The following is a 10394-nucleotide window of genomic DNA, read 5'->3' as shown; positions in this document are numbered from 1 at the left end:
TGGGATCATAAATATTCTAAGAGAAACAAATGATACAATAGAATAAGTAGACTGTGTATTTTTTCTTTTTTTCTTTCTTTCTTTCTTTTGCTGAGGAATATTAGCCCTGAGCAAACATCTGTGCCAATCTTTCCCATGCCTTTTTTGCTTGAGGAAGATTAGCCCTGAGCTAACATCTGTACCAGTCTTCCTCTATTTTATATGTGGGTCTCTGCCACAGCACAGCTGACAAGAGGTGTAGGTTTGTGTCCTGGATCCGAACCCACAAATCCAGGCTGCCAAAGCAGAATGTGCAAAACTTAACCACTGGGTCACAGGGCCAACCTTAAAATGTATTTTTTTTCAAATGAACTAGGCATAAAGTTTATAAAGGAGAAGTATCCAGGAAAAAGGAAGAATATGGGAAATAAAAGACCACTTTGGGCTGTAACTTTTGGTACCATCTATATACACAGAAGAAAGCATAGAAATCACCACGCCTGGGTTATGTGATTGTGTCCTTAGAAACACATCAAGAAAATGACTGTAAGTTCTTAATGCATGCAAAAGGTCTGCACTTAACTATAACAATGTATCCTTGCTTTATTAGGATTTTAATAATAAGATTATGCATTAAATCGATAAAATAACTACCTACCTTCAAAGAAAGGGTGTACGGCTACATGTTCTTCTTGGTTAAGGATCAAAGTTTTGGTAGGTCACTGAAGGTATAGAACAAAGGATCACACTTTTTGTGTGTTCCTGGAATATATTCAAATATTGGGATTTAAGTAGCATACACAAAGAGATTTAAGTTGAAAATCAATAAGAACCAATATCTATAAAAGTATTCACTTATTCACCTGGTCACTGTTCAACACACATCACAATTGGAGTAGAAATTTGTGTTTCTTTGGCAAATGGTACTCTTTTATATACTCAGGAAAAAAATTATTACATATTCTAATAAAACTGTGATCTATTCCCCATTCAGTTCTACATTAAAACCAACAAATATTACCCTAATGGGATATATTCATATTTACAGCAAAAAATAAATACATCAAGCGATAAAGATTAGGCAGTATACTTTTGCAGAAGTCATGGCCCTGTAGTTAAGAAACACTACACTAGAGAGCAAATTATTTTTTAATATGTTTTTTCATATATTACATATATCCAAACTAGAAAAGTAAAGTTGAGAACTAAAGAAATTTCTTTATAATTTAGACCAACATTTTTGGGTAAAAGAAGACAGAATTTTTATGTATTTTTTAGATTGAATGACAAACAAATAATAGATGGAAATCAACTAAGCTAAAACATCCATTTTCTACACAGAAATTAGTAGAAAGCAATCATTCATTTTTTACTATAATAAAGTCTGGTAATGTTGTTTTCAGTATTCTACTTAGTTATATTTGTCTGAAAATAATTGTTCCAAGAAATTAGAAAAGAACTCGTAAACGAATACATTCAAGTTTTGCTAACAAATAAACCAATGGTAATTAAATGACTGGGATTGACTACTCAGTTTAAAACAAAAAAGAAGGAGCAAATTTCAGATAGAAAAATTTAGCCTGTGGATGATGGGTAGGTTGTGAGCAGGTACAGCTATCAGATAGTGCCAGGTTACCCATAGGACTTCCTGTTGACAGCAAGCACTAAAATAGTTGTTCAGGACTATCTGCCTACATTATACTCAATGGCTTTCCAAATTAACCAAACCATATGATTAAACAAGAAAAACGGGAAACTAACATTTACTGAGTATATGTCATTTACCATATACTTTCACAGATTTCTACTAGTTCATAATGAAATGGATGACAGTGGCAATGTAAAAATAGGTCAAAGAATTACTAAACAGAAAAACACTTAAATTTTTAAAATCTGAAGTTACTTAAGAAGAATCACAAAGGACATCACTCTATATCTGAAGTTCCCACAGCCTACCCCACTCTTTACATAAGCCTATTAATTTAAAATTTGCCTTTCCTGGAAATCCAGTGTCCACAACTCCATGAAAGCTATGGAGTGTATGCAGCTTCTTTCGCAATATCTGCTTGATTGGTGTTACACTGATGAAACATCTGGACACTGAGCTGAAGCTTTCTTTCTCCATCCAACTATTTGTCCTTGAACTTGTGGACATTTGTTTGGCTTGCTCTGTAGAGGTCATTCATCCATAGTGACCAATTTATTTGGCCCAATATCACAATGAACACAGAAATTTCCAGATAACCACTAATTTTGTCATTTCCGGGAAATTCCTTTCCCAAAGATAACCACGTCTTAATATGATTGATCAGTGTTCTTTGGGGTCATTACTTTCAATTAAACCGCATGACTATGGATCCAAGAAAAGTAACCATTTATGTGCTTCATTTCACATGCATTAGTTTTTCCCAATTCTTTTCCTTCCATCCAATACTTAGACTTATGTATAAGCATAAAAATAAACTTTTATCTTCCAGTTTAATGTTTTTAATTGAAGATCATGAATCCTACTTACATACTTAATCAGTTTCCTTTTACGTAGATGGGAGGATACACTTCAGAGTCATGTCTTACAGAGAACACTGAATCTTTATTTATAAATTGAAAACCCTCCAATGGCTTTTCAGTCACACTTTGGATGAATCCAAACTCCTTATCCTTCTTCTCACAAGGGTCTAAATGATCTGGCCGCTGTCTTTCTGATTTCATCTCACAGCCCCTCCCCTTCTCCCGGTACATTTCAGATCAGTGGTCTTCTTTCAGTTATTTCAATATGTCAAGCCCATTTCTATGTAAGTCATTTGTCGTAGCTGTGTCCTCTGGCAAGAGTGTTCTTCGCATGACTCTAATTCTTGTTACTCAGATCACAGAGAGGTCTTCCTTTCCTACCCAATATAAACTGGCTATCGGTTCATTCACTCTTTCTCACATCACCCTATTTGAAGCTTCTGCATAGTATTTATTTTTTCTTATTTGTTTAGTTTGTTTGTTTTATAGTCTACTGTTTCATACTAGAATTTAAACTTCACCACTATAGCCCTAGCCTCTAAAATACTCTTAGCACAGATCAGGAACTGAATTAACAAGTGTTAAAGGAATTAACATATCCACATGATTTATTTCCCTTACCCTTTACATTATGGAAATTTTTAAAATATAGATAAGAAAGAATATCTACTGAAACCCTAGGTATCGATGAAATATCTTCAAAAATTATCAACAGTTCCAGCACTGATGTATAATTAATACTTGTAAAGTATGGACCCACTTTATTGTTCTATCATCTATTGCATCTGTTTCCATCTTATCCACAATAATAGCCTCCAGTTATTATTTGAATACACCATTAAGGAGCATCCATTTTAAGCAAAACATTCTGTTCAGCCACAGTTAAAAATAAAATTGAATAAGATCTCTGTCCTTACTCTCAGAAGGGGGATAAAGTCATGTACAAAGAGAACTAAAATGCTAGCAGAGGTAAAAATTGCTCTAGGGGAGATAAACAATAATGTCATAGTAGATGAGAGAATTCTTTTTTTCAAATTGGAAGTACCTTGAAGAGGTTTTCCCTGAAGCGGTGGTTTTTTAAATGAGGTCTTGAAGAATAGACGAAATTTTAGTAATTGAAGGTATACATAAATTGCATTTGAAGTAGAAGGAAGAACATTAGCAAGAAACAATAACAGCAGGAAAGCTAATATAGTTATAGGAAACAGGAAGTTTGGGTCTGGCATAGCTTAAATGCATTGAGTAGTGGAAGAAAGTACTGCAAAGGTGGATTGAAATTAAGAGTTTGTACTTTACTTGAAAGGAAATGTGGATCTGTTGAAGGCTTTTGAGGAGGGAAATAGCACTGTGAAAAGTGATTTAAGAAGGTGAATGTAATGGCAGTGGCACCATACAGATAAACAAGAATATAATAGGCTGCAAAAGAAGTTAGCAAAGGATAATGTCACAATAGACAATGTGGCCATTCTCAAATATGGCTCTAATATTCTTAGATACTCCTCCCATCTGGGGATGGGTCTCTGTCTCCTCCCCTTTAACCAGTGATGACTTCAACGAATAGAATATGGCAGAAGATACTCTGAGACTTCCAAGACTTCCTTCACAAAAGGCCATGCAGCTTCAGCCTGGTTCTCTGGAGATGCTTGCTCTGGGGAAAGCCAGCAGCCATGTATGAAATCTGGCTAGCTAGAGATCATGCTGGAGAGGCAATGTAGATCCAGTTGTCCGCACCAACTGAGCTTTCAGGGGACAGTCGGTCATAAGAGTCTGCCATTTTGAATGCCCAACCCAGTTGTAACTTCAGATAATATTGCTCCAACTGATGTCTCATTGCAGATGAATGAGACACTGCAGGCAAGAAATGCCTAGCTGAGCCTTTCCCAAATATTTGATCCACAAAATTATGAGTAGAATAGAATGTCTGTTGTTTTACACCACTAAGTTTGGGGGTAGTATTTAATGTAGTAATTGTAACAAGCACAGTCCGGGAGGTAAAAAATGAGTCTTGAAGTAGATCAACAATTAGAATGACAAGGAGGGATAAATGTAACAGAGGTGGATTGTAATTATAGGATTTGGTGACTGATTAGACGTGGGAAATGTGACAAAGGGAGGAACGAAAGATATTGCCATTTTATGTCCACGTGAATATTGGGATTCTAGTTCCATTAACTGAGATATTTAATTGCTAGAATTGTCCTATTCAGTTCTTCATTCACTCAATCCATCTTTTATTTAACAAAAGGTTATTTTCTTTTTTCGTAATTAGTAAGTTTTAATTTTTTAATTTATTTTTAATTGAAGTAACATTGGTTTATAACATTATATAAATTTAAGGCGTACATCATTATATTTTAATTTCTGTGTAGACTACATCATGTTTAGCACCCAAAGACTAATTACCCTCCATCACTGTACACACACGCCCTGTCACCTCTTTCGAACTCCTCCCTTCCTCCTCCCACTCTGGTAACCACCAGTCTATCCTCTGTATCAATGTGTTTGTTTGTTGTTATTGTTTTTGCTGTTTTTTTTCTTCTACTTATGAGTGAGATCATACACTATTTGACTTTCTCCATCTGACTTATTTCACTTAGCATAATACCCTCAAAGTCTATGCATATTGCCACATGGCAAGATTTCATCTTTTTTTAGCTGAGTAGTATTCCATTGTGTATATATACCATATCTTTTTTGACCCATTCATCCCTTGATGGGCACTTAGGCTGTTTCCAAGTCTTGGCTATTGTGAATAAAGCTACAATGAACAGAGGGGTGCAAATATCTTTATGCATTCATGTTTTCATGTTCTTTGGATTAATACCCAGTAGTATTTATCCAAATACTGGATCATATGGTATTTCTATTCTAAATTTTTTTTTTTTAAAGATTTTTTATTTTTTCCTTTTTCTCCCCAAAGCCTCCCGGTACATAGTTGTATATTCTTCGTTGTGGGTCCTTCTAGTTGTGGCATGTGGGACGCTGCCTCAGCGTGGTCTGATGAGCAGTGCCATGTCCGCGCCCAGGATTCGAACCAACGAAACACTGGGCCGCCTGCAGCGGAGCGCGCGAACTTAACCACTCGGCCATGGGGCCAGCCCCTCTATTCTAAATTTTTAAAGAAATCTCCATACTGTTTTCCATAGTGGCTGCACCAGTTTGCATTCCCACCAACAGTGTATGAGAGTTCCGTTTTCTCCCCATCTTCTCCAACACTTTTTATTTCTTGTTTTGTTAATTATACCCATTCTGACATACATGAGGTGATATCTCATTGTAGTCTTGATTTGCATTTCCCTAAAAATTAGTGATGTTGAACATTGTTTCATGTGCCTGTCGCCCATCTGTATAAATTCTTTGGAAAAATATCTGTTCAGACCTTTTGCCTATTTCTTAATTGGGCTGTTTGTTTCTTTGTTGTTGAGATGTATGAGTTCTTTATATATTCTAGATATTAACACTTTATCAGATATATGGTTTGCAAATATCTTCTCCCAATTGTTAAGTTGTCTTTTCATTTTGTTGATGGTTTCCTTTGCTGTGAAGAAGCTTTTTAGTTTGATGTATTCCCATTTGTTTATTTTTTGTACTGTTTCCCTTGCCTGGTCAGACATGATATTTGAAAATACGCTGCTAAGACTGATGTCAAAGAATATGTTTTCTTCTAGAAGTCATATGGTTTCAGGCCTTACATTCAAGTTTTTGATCCATTTTGAATTAAATTTTGTGTACGGTGTAAGAAAATGGTCTACTTTCATTCTTTTGAATGTGACTGTCCAGTTTTCCCCACACCGTATACCAAGCATCTTTTCTGATCATAAAGGTATGAAACTAGAATCAACTACAAGAAGAAAACTGGAAAATCCGCCAATATGTGGAGATAAACAAAGTGCTACTGAACAACCATTGGGTCAAGGAAGAAATCAAAGGAGAAATAAAAGAATACAAAGAGACAAATGAAAACGAAAATAAGATATGCCAAATTTATGGGAAACGGCAAAAGAAGTGCTAAGAGGAAACTTTATAGCAATATAGGCATACCTTAACAAACAAGAAAAATCTCAAACAAACAATCTAAAAGTGCACCTAAAGGAAGTAGAAAGAAGAATAAGAAAGTCCAAAATCAGTAGAAGGAAGGAAATAACAAAAATCAGAGCAGAAATAAATGAAAGAGACTAAAAAAACAATAGAAAAAAATCAATGAAACTAAGAGCTGATTCTTTAAAAAGAGAAAATTGACAAATGTTTAATTCAACTCACCAAGAAAGAAAGAGAGAAGTCTCAAATGAATAAAATTAGAAATGAAAGAGGAAAAATTGCAATGAACACCTCAGAAATACAAAAGATTATAAGAGAATACCATGAAAAGCTATATGCCAACAAATTGGATAATCTAGAAGAAATGGATAAATTCTTAGACTTATACAACCTTCCAAAACTGAATCAAGAAGAAATAGAGAGTTCTAATAGACCAATCACTAGTAAGGAGATCAAAACAATAATCAAAGACCTCCCCAAAAATAAAAGTCCAGGACCAGACGGCTTCCCTAGTGAATTCTACCAAACATTCAAAGAAGACTTAATACCTTTCCTTCTCAAACTATTCCAAAAAATTGAAGAGGAGGGCAAGTTTCCTAACTCATCCTATGAGGCCAGCATTACCCTGATACCAAAACCAGACAAGGACAACACAAAAAAAGAAAATTATAGGCCAATATCACTGATGAACATCGATGTAAAAATCCTCAACAAAATTCTAGGAAATCAAATACAACAATACATTAAAAAGATCATATATCATGATCAAGTGGGATTTATTCCAGGGATGCAGGGATGGTTCAACATGCGCAAATCAATCAACGTGATAGACCACATTAACAAAATGAAGAATAAAAATCACATGATCATCTTAATAGATGCAGAGAAAGCATTTGACAAGATACAGCATCTATCTATGATAAAAACTCTGAATAAAATGGGTGTAGAAGGAAAATACCTCAACATAATAAAGTCATATATGACAAACCCATAGCTAAGCTCATACTCGATGGAGAAAAACTGAAAGCTATCCCTTTAAGAACAGGAACTAGACAAAGATGCCCACTTTCACCACTCTTATTTAACATAATATTGGAAGTCCTAGCCAGGGGATTCAGGCAAGGAAAAGAAAGAAGAGGATTCAAACTGAAAAGGAAGAAGTAAAACTGTCACTATTTGCAGGTGACATGATTTATTTATAGAAAACCCTAAAGAATCTACCAAAAAACTATTAGAAATAATAAATGAATACGATAAAGTTACAGGATACAAAAATCAATGAACAAAAATCAGTTGCATTTCTATACACTAACAATGAAGTAGCAGGAAGATAAATTAAGAATACAATCCATTTAAAATTGCCACAAAAAGAATAAAACATCTAGGGATAAATTTAACCAGAGAGGTGAAAGTCCTGTACATTGAAAACTATAAAACATTGTTGAAAGAAATTGAAGACACAAAGAAATGGAAAGAGATTCCATGCTCTTGGATGGGAAGAATTAACAGAGTTAAAATGTCCATACATTCTAAAGCAATCTACAGATTCAATGTAATCCCTATCAAAGTCCCAATGGCATTTTTCTCAGAAATAAAACAAGGAATTCTAAAATTTATATGGAACAACAAAAGACTCCAAACAGCCAAAAGAATCCTTAGAAAAAAGAACAAAGCTGGACGTACCACACTCCCTGATTTCAAAATATACTGCAGGGGCCAGCCTGGTGGCGCAGCAGTTAAGTTCGCACGTTCCGCTTCTCCGCGGCCCAAGGTTCGCTGGTTTGGATCCTGGGTGCGGACATGGCACCGCTTGGCAAAAGCCATGCTGTGGTAGGCGTCCCACATATAAAGCAGAGGAAAATGAGCATGGATGTTAGCTCAGGGCCAGTCTTCCTCAGCAAAAAGAGGAGGATTGGCAGTAGTTAGCTCAGGGCTAATCTTCCTCAAAAAAACACAAAATATACTGCAAAGCCATAGTAACCAAAACAGCATGGTACTATCACATAAACAGACACATAGATCAATGGAACAGAATCAAGAGCCCAGAAATAAAACCACACAGCCATGGACAGCTATCTTTGACAAGGGAGCCAAGAATATACAATGGAGAAAGGAGAGTCTCTTCAACAAATGGTTATGGAGTGTGTAGTATGCGTCAATTGATGTGCGGTAAACTAGAGATACAGAAAAACAAAAGACGTGATTCTTATTCACAAAGAGCTTTCAGTCTAGAAGACAAAATGCTACTGCAAGCTGCTGATTAAGTACCATGAAAGGGTCAGCCCAGGTGAAACTGAGGACAGAAAGATGAACTAAAGGATATTAGGTTCTAAAATCAGCCAAGATCTGCCCAGCGATATCACTTCTGAGATTTTTCTCCTGAGATTCTGATCCGTTCCTCCTGCATCCGTATTCTTCCAGCTCTGGTATAGATAATCCCTGTACTGCTGAGTATGCTTCTCCATTTCCTGCTAATCCAGTCAAATTCTTTAGCCCAGGACTGAAGGTCTCCACAAATGCCTTCCCAGATGTGGTTCCTATAGTCCCCACTGACCTCTCTCACAAGTCAAAGGGAGTTGTTTATTGTCTCCCTGATACATTATGCTCATTATTGGTCTCCAAAGCACTGCTCTCTGGGTCCACCTGCCTGGAATGGTCTCTCCTCTTCTTTTCCTTCTTCAAAGTCCAAATACTCAATCCCAACTCAACCCATATCTCCTTATTTTGGTTATCACACCACAATATTTTTCCCCTTTCTGAATTCCCACAGTACTTTTTGACTCAGTCATTCACTGAGAACTCATATGATGCCAATCTATCTATAAGTATGTTTCATCTTCTTAACTAAATGTTTTTACAGGATAAAGACCAAAACTTCTCATTACATTCCTCATACCTAGCTGTGAATTGTATCCAGACAACATATGTCTAGTATTTCATGGTGCTGATGACAATGATGACAATGTTGACATTGATATTACTTCTCAGTATTTCAAATACTTCTTGTTTATTTCAATTTGTTGAAGTTGATTTATTGTTTATAATCTAATAATTATTTCCTTAATTATGTGTCATTTTAAAGGTCATGATTGATTATCTGGGAATGGATTTTTTTCCTTTTCTTTAATTTTTACCCTCTTCAGAAGTTGAAAAAATGATATTCTTGTTACCTGGATTACAAGCAACCTGATTCTATGAATCTTGGATATTAGAAAACAGGCACTATGATATCTGGACATAGTTTCTCAAATCTTAACTTTTTAATTGAGTCCAAGACTTTAGATAAAATTTCTAATAAGCAAATACTAATTTATTTTTATGGAGAATCCAAAACTTTAAATAAAACTTCTAATAAATATTAATTTAGTTATAATTTTCGTTCAGAACAAGAAGGGAGGATAAATGGGAGCTATCTTTTAGATTATTAGGTACAGTGAAGAATTTAACTATATATGTCCTAATTAAACATATCGTAACGTGCTAAGCCTGGGGCCTACACAGAAATTACCTAGTCTCATCAATATGTTAAGGAAAATAAGGTAGATTGATAGAGAAACACATATATTTCTCAAAGCCTGAGGAAATCCTGACAATCTGTAGCAAAGGCCAAAGGTCCAGCTGTGAATATGTGATTTAAGCATCCCCTGGGAAACAAGAGCCATCGACCCTGACAAAGTTCATGCTGACCAAAATGTCGGTTTATTTTTATGTGTCATCTTAAAAATCAAAAACAGGAGACATGTTGCTTCTCACATCCTTCTTATTTATTTGCCACATAAAGACGAACTGTCACAAAACGTCTCAGAACATGATGGCTTGAAATTTTATTTTTCACCAGTCTCAAGTTGGCTATGAAATTCTGGTGAAGT

The sequence above is a fragment of the Equus asinus genome, chromosome 12 (genome assembly GCF_041296235.1).
Source record: "Equus asinus isolate D_3611 breed Donkey chromosome 12, EquAss-T2T_v2, whole genome shotgun sequence".
Taxonomy (NCBI): Eukaryota; Metazoa; Chordata; class Mammalia; order Perissodactyla; family Equidae; genus Equus; species Equus asinus.
The sequence above is the reverse complement of the archived record's forward strand: the minus strand, read 5'-3'. Positions refer to the sequence as shown.